This window comes from Ascaphus truei, unplaced genomic scaffold (assembly GCF_040206685.1).
Source record: "Ascaphus truei isolate aAscTru1 unplaced genomic scaffold, aAscTru1.hap1 HAP1_SCAFFOLD_1438, whole genome shotgun sequence".
Taxonomy (NCBI): domain Eukaryota; kingdom Metazoa; phylum Chordata; class Amphibia; order Anura; family Ascaphidae; genus Ascaphus; species Ascaphus truei.
The window spans coordinates 1-9,610 of NW_027454322.1; the positions used below are offsets into that span (position 1 = coordinate 1).

Consider the following 9,610-nt stretch of genomic DNA (forward strand, 5'->3'; position numbering starts at 1 on the left):
TCAGCCTGATACGGGGGTCTCACCTCAGCCTGATACGGGGGTCTCCACCATTGGCCCCTCTTCTTCCTGCGGTGGAATAATCTGGTCCATCCACGTAGCCCCCCAGGCTCCGGCGATCCTCCTCCAGCCCATAGGCATCTTCGGACCCGTAGCCCCGCTGTGCCAGTAGATCTGATTGGCTACCCCCGAAGCCGCCGCCCCCCCTGACCTGCGGCTGTGGGCCGTACCCGGGGCCCCGGTAAGGCTCAGCGGTGCGGTAGCGCTGGTTTGGCCGGGACAGGCTGCTGTAGCCCGGTTGTGGGGGTGGGGGGATCTGCAGAGACTCCGCCCCCGGGCCCCGGAAATGGTAATTGCGCGGTACAGTAGTGTAAGCTCCGCCCCCTCCCAGCGCATCACGATACGGGCGGTCTAATGTCTGAGAGTAAACGGCAGCCGGCTTCATCTGTGGGACGGAGAGAAATACACGCTCAGCGAGCGAGGGGGGGGGGGGGGGGGATACAGGGCGCGCACCGGGGGGGGGGAGAAAGGCTTCATCTGTGGGACGGAGAGAAAGACACGCTCAGCGAGCGAGGGGGGGGGGGGGAGGGATACAGGGCGCGCACCGGGGGGGGAGAGCAAGGGTTACAGAGCGCGCGGGGGGGGGAGAGAAAGGCTTCATCTGTGGGACGGAGAGAAAGACACGCTCAGCGAGCGAGGGGGGGGGGGGGGGGGGGGGATACAGGGCGCGCACCGGGGGGGGGGAGAAAGGCTTCATCTGTGGGACGGAGAGAAATACACGCTCAGCGAGCGAGAGGCGGGGGGGGGAGAGGGAGGGATACAGAGCGCGCGGGGGGGGGGGGGAGAAAGGGATACAGAGCGCGGGGGGGGGGGAGAGAAAGGCTTCATCTGTGGGACGGAGAGAAAGACACGCTCAGCGAGCGAGAGGCGGGGGGGAGAGCAAGGGATACAGAGCGCGCGGGGGGGGGGGGATACAGGGCGGGAGGGGGGGGAGAAAGGCTTCATCTGTGGGACGGAGAGAAAGACACGCTCAGCGAGCGAGAGGCGGGGGGGGAGGGGGGAGGGATACAGAGCGCGCGGGGGGGGGGAGGGGAGAAAGGGATACAGAGCGCGCGGGGGGGGGGAGAGAAAGGCTTCATCTGTGGGACGGAGAGAAAGACACGCTCAGCGAGCGAGAGGGGGGGGGGGGGGGAGGGAGGGGGAGGGATACAGAGCGCGCGGGGGGGGGGAGAAAGGGATACAGAGCGCGCGGGGGGGGGGGAGAGAAAGGCTTCATCTGTGGGACGGAGAGAAAGACACGCTCAGCGAGCGAGGGGGGGGGGGGGGGAGGGAGGGATACAGAGCGCGCGGGGGGGGGGGGGGAGAAAGGGATACAGAGCGCGCGGGGGGGGGGGAGAGAAAGGCTTCATCTGTGGGACGGAGAGAAAGACACGCTCAGCGAGCGAGGGGGGGGGGGAGGGGGAGGGATACAGAGCGCGCGGGGGGGGGGGGAGAAAGGGATACAGAGCGCGCGGGGGGGGGGGAGAGAAAGGCTTCATCTGTGGGACGGAGAGAAAGACACGCTCAGCGAGCGAGAGGGGGGGGGGGGAGAGGGAGGGATACAGAGCGCGCGGGGGGGGGGGGGGAGAAAGGGATACAGAGCGCGCGGGGGGGGGGGGGAGAGAAAGGCTTCATCTGTGGGACGGAGAGAAAGACACGCTCAGCGAGCGAGAGGCGGGGGGGGAGGGGGGAGGGATACAGAGCGTGCGGGGGGGGGGAGGGGAGAAAGGGATACAGAGCGCGCGGGGGGGGGGAGAGAAAGGCTTCATCTGTGGGACGGAGAGAAAGACACGCTCAGCGAGCGAGAGGGGGGGGGGGGGGAGGGAGGGGGAGGGATACAGAGCGCGCGGGGGGGGGGGGGAGAAAGGGATACAGAGCGCGCGGGGGGGGGGGAGAGAAAGGCTTCATCTGTGGGACGGAGAGAAAGACACGCTCAGCGAGCGAGGGGGGGGGGGGGGGGAGGGAGGGATACAGAGCGCGCGGGGGGGGGGGGGAGAAAGGGATACAGAGCGCGCGGGGGGGGGGGAGAGAAAGGCTTCATCTGTGGGACGGAGAGAAAGACACGCTCAGCGAGCGAGGGGGGGGGGGGAGGGGGAGGGATACAGAGCGCGCGGGGGGGGGGGGGGAGAAAGGGATACAGAGCGCGCGGGGGGGGGGGGAGAGAAAGGCTTCATCTGTGGGACGGAGAGAAAGACACGCTCAGCGAGCGAGAGGGGGGGGGGGGAGAGGGAGGGATACAGAGCGCGCGGGGGGGGGGGGGGAGAAAGGGATACAGAGCGCGCGGGGGGGGGGGGGGAGAGAAAGGCTTCATCTGTGGGACGGAGAGAAAGACACGCTCAGCGAGCGAGAGGGGGGGGGGGGAGGGGGAGGGATACAGAGCGCGCGGGGGGGGGGAGAGAAAGGGATACAGAGCGCGCGGGGGGGGGGAGAGAAAGGCTTCATCTGTGGGACGGAGAGAAAGACACGCTCAGCGAGCGAGGGGGGGGGGGAGGGGGAGAAAGGGATACAGAGCGCGCGGAGGGGGGGAGAGAAAGGCTTCATCTGTGGGACGGAGAGAAAGACACGCTCAGCGAGCGAGGGGGGGGGGGGAGGGGGGGATACAGAGCGCGCGGGGGGGGGGGGGAGAAAGGGATACAGAGCGCGCGGGGGGGGGAAGAGAAAGGCTTCATCTGTGGGACGGAGAGAAAGACACGCTCAGCGAGCGAGAGGGGGGGGGGGGGGGGGATACAGGGCGCGCACCGGGGGGGGGGAGAAAGGCTTCATCTGTGGGACGGAGAGAAAGACACGCTCAGCGAGCGAGAGGGGGGGGGGGGGGGGGGGATACAGGGCGCGCACCGGGGGGGGGAGAAAGGCTTCATCTGTGGGACGGAGAGAAAGACACGCTCAGCGAGCGAGAGGGGGGGGGGGGGGGGGATACAGAGCGCGCGGGGGGGGGGGGGGGAGAAAGGCTTCATCTGTGGGACGGAGAGAAAGACACGCTCAGCGAGCGAGAGGGGGGGGGGGGGATACAGAGCGCGCGGGGGGGGGGAGAGCAAGGGTTACAGAGCGCGCGGGGGGGGGAGAGAAAGGGATACAGAGCGCGCGGGGGGGGGGGAGAGAAAGGCTTCATCTGTGGGACGGAGAGAAAGACACGCTCAGCGAGCGAGGGGGGGGGGGGATACAGAGCGCGCGGGGGGGGGGGGGGGAGAAAGGCTTCATCTGTGGGGACGGGAGAGAAAGACACGCTCAGCGAGCGAGAGGCGGGGGGGGAGAGGGAGGGATACAGAGCGCGCGGGGGGGGGGGGGGGAGAAAGGGATACAGAGCGCGCGGGGGGGGGAAGAGAAAGGCTTCATCTGCGGGACGGAGAGAAATACACGCTCAGCGAGCGAGAGGCGGGGGGGGAGAGGGAGGGATACAGAGCGCGCGGGGGGGGGGGGGGGAGAAAGGCTTCATCTGTGGGACGGAGAGAAATACACGCTCAGCGAGCGAGAGGCGGGGGGGGAGAGGGAGGGATACAGAGCGCGCGGGGGGGGGGGGGGAGAAAGGGATACAGAGCGCGCGGGGGGGGGGAGAGAAAGGCTTCATCTGTGGGACGGAGAGAAAGACACGCTCAGCGAGCGAGAGGCGGGGGGGGGAGAGGGAGGGATACAGAGCGCGCGGGGGGGGGGGGGGGGAGAAAGGCTTCATCTGTGGGACGGAGAGAAAGACACGCTCAGTGAGCGAGAGGCGGGGGGGGGAGAGGGAGGGATACAGAGCGCGCGGGGGGGGGGGAGAGAAAGGCTTCATCTGTGGGACGGAGAGAAAGACACGCTCAGCGAGCGAGAGGCGGGGGGGGAGAGGGAGGGATACAGAGCGCGCGGGGGGGGGGGGGGGGAGAAAGGGATACAGAGCGCGCGGGGGGGGGGAAGAGAAAGGCTTCATCTGTGGGACGGAGAGAAAGACACGCTCAGCGAGCGAGAGGGGGGGGGGGGGAGAGGGAGGGATACAGAGCGCGCGGGGGGGGGGGGGGGAGAAAGGGATACAGAGCGCGCGGGGGGGGGGAAGAGAAAGGCTTCATCTGTGGGACGGAGAGAAAGACACGCTCAGCGAGCGAGAGGCGGGGGGGGGAGAGGGAGGGATACAGAGCGCGCGGGGGGGGGGGGGGGGAGAAAGGGATACAGAGCGCGCGGGGGGGGGAGAGAAAGGCTTCATCTGTGGGACGGAGAGAAAGACACGCTCAGCGAGCGAGAGGCGGGGGGGGGAGAGGGAGGGATACAGAGCGCGCGGGGGGGGGGGGGGGGAGAAAGGGATACAGAGCGCGCGGGGGGGGGGAGAGAAAGGCTTCATCTGTGGGACGGAGAGAAAGACACGCTCAGCGAGCGAGAGGCGGGGGGGGGAGAGGGAGGGATACAGAGCGCGCGGGGGGGGGGGAGAAAGGCTTCATCTGTGGGACGGAGAGAAAGACACGCTCAGTGAGCGAGGGGGGGGGGGGGGGGAGGGATACAGAGCGCGCGGGGGGGGGGATACAGGGCGGGAGGGGGGGGAGAAAGGCTTCATCTGTGGGACGGAGAGAAAGACACGCTCAGCGAGCGAGAGGTGGGGGGGGGGAGGGACAGAGCGCGGGGGGGGGGGAAAGGGACAGAGCGCGGGGGGGGGGAAAAGGGACAGAGCGCGGGGGGGGGGGGGAAAGGGACAGAGCGCGGGGGGGGGGGGGAAAGGGACAGAGCGCGGGGGGGGGGGAAAGGGACAGAGCGCGGGGGGGAAAGGGACAGAGCGCGGGGGGGGAAAGGGACAGAGCGCGGGGGGGGGAAAGGGACAGAGCGCGGGGGGGGAAAAGGGACAGAGCGCGGGGGGGGAAAGGGACAGAGCGCGGGGGGGGAAAGGGACAGAGCGCGGGGGGGGAAAGGGACAGAGCGCGGGGGGGGAAAGGGACAGAGCGCGGGGGGGGAAAGGGACAGAGCGCGGGGGGGAAAGGGACAGAGCGCGGGGGGGAAAGGGACAGAGCGCGGGGGGGGGGGAAAGGGACAGAGCGCGGGGGGGGGGGGAAAGGGACAGAGCGCGGGGGGGGGGGGAAAGGGACAGAGCGCGGGGGGGGGGGGAAAGGGACAGAGCGCGGGGGGGAAAGGGACAGAGCGCGGGGGGGGGAAAGAGACAGAGCGCAAGGGGGGGGGGAAAGGGACAGAGCGCAAGGGGGGGGGGAAAGGGACAGAGCGCAAGGGGGGGGGAAAGGGACAGAGCGCGGGGGGGGGGAAAGGGACAGAGCGCGGGGGGGGGGAAAGGGACAGAGCGGGGGGGGGGGGGGAAAGGGACAGAGCGCGGGGGGGGGAAAGGGACAGAGCGCGGGGGGGGGGGAAAGGGACAGAGCGCGGGGGGGGGAAAGGGACAGAGCGCGGGGGGGGGGGGGAAAGGGACAGAGCGCGGGGGGGGGGGAAAGGGACAGAGCGCGGGGGGGGGGGGGAAAGGGACAGAGCGCAAGGGGGGGGGAAAGAGACAGAGCGCGGGGGGGGGAAAGGGACAGAGCGCGGGGGGGGGAAAGGGACAGAGCGCGGGGGGGGGGAAAGGGACAGAGCGGGGGGGGGGGGGAAGGGACAGAGCGCGGGGGGGGGAAAGGGACAGAGCGCGGGGGGGGGAAAGGGACAGAGCGCGGGGGGGGGGGGGAAAGGGACAGAGCGCGGGGGGGGAAAGGGACAGAGCACGGGGGGGGAAAGGGACAGAGCACGGGGGGGGGGGGGGAAAGGGACAGAGCGCGGGGGGGGGGGAAAGGGACAGAGCGCGGGGGGGGGGGGGGAAAGGGACAGAGCGCAGGGGGGGGGGGAAAGGGACAGAGCGCGGGGGGGGGGGAAAGGGACAGAGCGCGGGGGGGGGGGAAAGGGACAGAGCGCGGGGGGGGGAAAGGGACAGAGCGCGGGGGGGGGGAAAGGGACAGAGCGCGGGGGGGGGGAAAGGGACAGAGCGCGGGGGGGGGGGAAAGGGACAGAGCGCGGGGGGGGGGGAAAGGGACAGAGCGCGGGGGGGGGGGAAAGGGACAGAGCGCGGGGGGGGGGGGGAAAGGGACAGAGCGCGGGGGGGGGGGAAGGGACAGAGCGCGGGGGGGGGAAAGGGACAGAGCGCGGGGGGGGGGGGTTAAAGGGACAGAGCGCGGGGGGGGGGGGAAAGGGACAGAGCGCGGGGGGGGGGAAAGGGACAGAGCGCGGGGGGGGGGAAAGGGACAGAGCGCGGGGGGGGGGGAAAGGGACAGAGCGCGGGCGGGGGGGAAAGGGACAGAGCGCGGGGGGGGGGGGAAAGGGACAGAGCGCGGGGGGGGGAAAGGGACAGAGCGCGGGGGGGGGAAAGGGACAGAGCGCGGGGGGGGGAAAGGGACAGAGCGCGGGGGGGGGAAAGGGACAGAGCGCGGGGGGGGGGGAAAGGGACAGAGCGGGCGGGGGGGGGAAAGGGACAGAGCGCGGGGGGGGGGGAAGGGACAGAGCGCGGGGGGGGGGGAGGGACAGAGCGCGGGGGGGGGGGGGAAAGGGACAGAGCGCGGGGGGGGGAAAGGGACAGAGCGCGGGGGGGGGGAAAGGGACAGAGCGCGGGGGGGGGGGGAAGGGACAGAGCGCGGGGGGGGGGGGGGAAGGGACAGAGCGCGGGGGGGGGGAAGGGACAGAGCGCGGGGGGGGGGAAGGGACAGAGCGCGGGGGGGGGGAAAGGGACAGAGCGCGGGGGGGGGGAAAGGGACAGAGCGCGGGGGGGGGGAAAGGGACAGAGCGCGGGGGGGGGGGGAAAGGGACAGAGCGCGGGGGGGGGGGAAAGGGACAGAGCGCGGGGGGGGGAAAGGGATAGAGCGGGGGGGGGAGAAAGGGATAGAGCACGCGGGGGGGGAGAAAGGGATAGAGCACGCGGGGGGGGGAGAAAGGGATAGAGCACGCGGGGGGGGGAGAAAGGGATAGAGCACGCGGGGGGGGGAGAAAGGGATAGAGCACGCGGGGGGGGGAGAAAGGGATAGAGCACGCGGGGGGGGAGAAAGGGATAGAGCACGCGGGGGGGGGAGAAAGGGATAGAGCACGCGGGGGGGGAGAAAGGGATAGAGCACGCGGGGGGGGAGAAAGGGATAGAGCACGCGGGGGGGGAGAAAGGGATAGAGCACGCGGGGGGGAGAAAGGGATAGAGCACGCGGGGGGGGAGAAAGGGATAGAGCACGCGGGGGGGGAGAAAGGGATAGAGCACGCGAGGGGGGAGAAAGGGATAGAGCACGCGGGGGGGAGAAAGGGATAGAGCACGCGGGGGGGGAGAAAGGGATAGAGCACGCGGGGGGGGAGAAAGGGATAGAGCACGCGGGGGGGGAGAAAGGGATAGAGCACGCGGGGGGGAGAAAGGGATAGAGCACGCGGGGGGGGGAGAAAGGGATAGAGCACGCGGGGGGGGAGAAAGGGATAGAGCACGCGGGGGGGGAGAAAGGGATAGAGCACGCGGGGGGGAGAAAGGGATACAGAGCGCGCGGGGGGGGGAGAAAGGGATACAGAGCGCGCGGGGGGGTGGGAGAAAGGGATACAGAGCGCGCGGGGGGGGGGAAAGGGATACAGAGCGCGCGGGGGGGGGGAGAAAGGGATACAGAGCGCGCGGGGGGGGGGGAGAAAGGGATACAGAGCGCGCGGGGGGGGGGGGGGGGGAGAAAGGGACACAGAGCGCATGCGCCCGCGACAGTGAACGGGGGGGACCGGGAGGTGGTAATTCCCCGTCACCACCCACTCACAGTGATGTCACTGCGCCGGGGCTCCTCCGATAGGCCTGTAGGGACAAGTAGGAGGGGTCATCATCCAGGACGTAGCTCTCATCCACAGGGAGCGCCATGCCCTCCATCCTGAGCGGGGGAGTACACGAGAGGCACCCGGTCCTGAGGGGGAGGGAATGGGGGGAGGGAATGTATAGAAAGCACGTGCACGTAACCCCCCCCGCCCCCGCCCGTTAGCCCCCACCCCCCCGCCCCCGCCCGTCAACCCCCCCGCCCCGCCCGTTAACCCCCCCCCCGCCCCCTCACCTGCACCCCGTTTATCTCGGGGTATTTTTTTCCTCTGCCCCTCCGGGGGGTGATTAACGCGGCCGTTTCTGCAGAAGAGAGGTTATGGTTAGCGTAGAGTGTCAGCTCTGTGGGACAGGATCACTGCCCTATAATCCGAGCTCAGTGACAATGATTGAGCCCCCCAATGTCTAACAGGGGCCATTGTGTGACGGGACACCAGCACCCCCCACTCCTACAGTACCCAGAGCAGGGATCCCCCCCCTGCTACAGATCGGAGAGTACACGGGGGTCCCTGATCCCGGGCCCGAGCCTCTGACCAGTTCATTGTGACCTCACTGTCAGCCATTAGATTGTGAGCTCTTGTGGTTAGAGACTGCGTCACAGCGCTCAGCTCCTTCCCCATGTTACCCTGCTGGCGACGGGTGAGGGTGCCGTTGGCGAGAGGGGGGGGGGTTTCCTGTGGGGTCACCCACACCCGGTCCAGCTGAGCAGAGACGTGTCTCCTCTCTTCTTCCAGAGCACGAGAGAGCAGCTCAAACTGCGCCTCCTGCGCCCTCACTGAGGCCAGGATACTGGCGGGACTGTCACACTCCGACTCATCCATAGGGGGGGGGGGGAGAGGCCCTCAGCTACAGACTGAGGGGAGAGAGCCAAGGCAGAGACAGAGACAGGCACCAAATTAAAACCAGCAGCAAGAGACAGACCCACGGCAACACCAAGAGACAGACCCCCGGCAACACCAAGAGACAGACCCCCGGAACCACCAAGAGACAGACCCCCCGGAACCACCAAGAGACAGACCCCCGGAACCACCAAGAGACAGACCCCCGGAACCACCAAGAGACAGACCCCCGGAAACACCAAGAGACAGACCCCCGGAAACACCAAGAGACAGACCCCCGGAAACACCAAGAGACAGACCCCCGGAAACACCAAGAGACAGACCCCCGGAAACACCAAGAGACAGACCCCCGGAAACACCAAGAGACAGACCCCCGGAAACACCAAGAGACAGACCCCCGGAAACACCAAGAGACAGACCCCCGGAAACACCAAGAGACAGACCCCCGGAAACACCAAGAGACAGACCCCCGGAAACACCAAGAGACAGACCCCCGGAAACACCAAGAGACAGACCCCCGGAAACACCAAGAGACAGACCCCCGGAAACACCAAGAGACAGACCCCCGGAAACACCAAGAGACAGACCCCCGGAAACACCAAGAGACAGACCCCCGGAAACACCAAGAGACAGACCCCCGGAAACACCAAGAGACAGACCCCCGGAAACACCAAGAGACAGACCCCCGGAAACACCAAGAGACAGACCCCCCCGGAAACACCAAGAGACAGACCCCCGGAAACACCAAGAGACAGACCCCCGGAAACACCAAGAGACAGACCCCGCTCCCGGGCTGCGTGCTTAATACCCGATGTGCAAACCAGGAGCACACGGAAACGGCTCATTAAAAAGAGAATCTGCCGGAATGGCAGGAAAGGGTTAAAGCGATGATCTGTAGGAGGTTGGGGGGGGGGGTGTAGGAGAAGGTTAGGGGGGGGTGTGTAGGAGAAGGTTAGGGGGGGGTGTGTAGGAGAAGGTTAGGGGGGGGGTGTAGGAG

At 68.8% G+C, this 9,610-nt stretch overlaps 1 long non-coding RNA gene across 1 annotated transcript; it reads right to left on the reverse strand.

Annotated features, from left to right (window-relative positions):
• Positions 1-6: 6 nt before the first annotated feature.
• LOC142475936 (uncharacterized) lies at positions 7-8,077 on the reverse strand. Its single transcript, XR_012791209.1, has 3 exons — positions 8,010-8,077; positions 7,725-7,865; positions 7-442 (listed from the first exon to the last, which is right to left on the reverse strand). It is a non-coding gene; the product is annotated as an uncharacterized LOC142475936 (long non-coding RNA).
• Between the last annotated feature and the right edge of the window lie 1,533 nt (positions 8,078-9,610).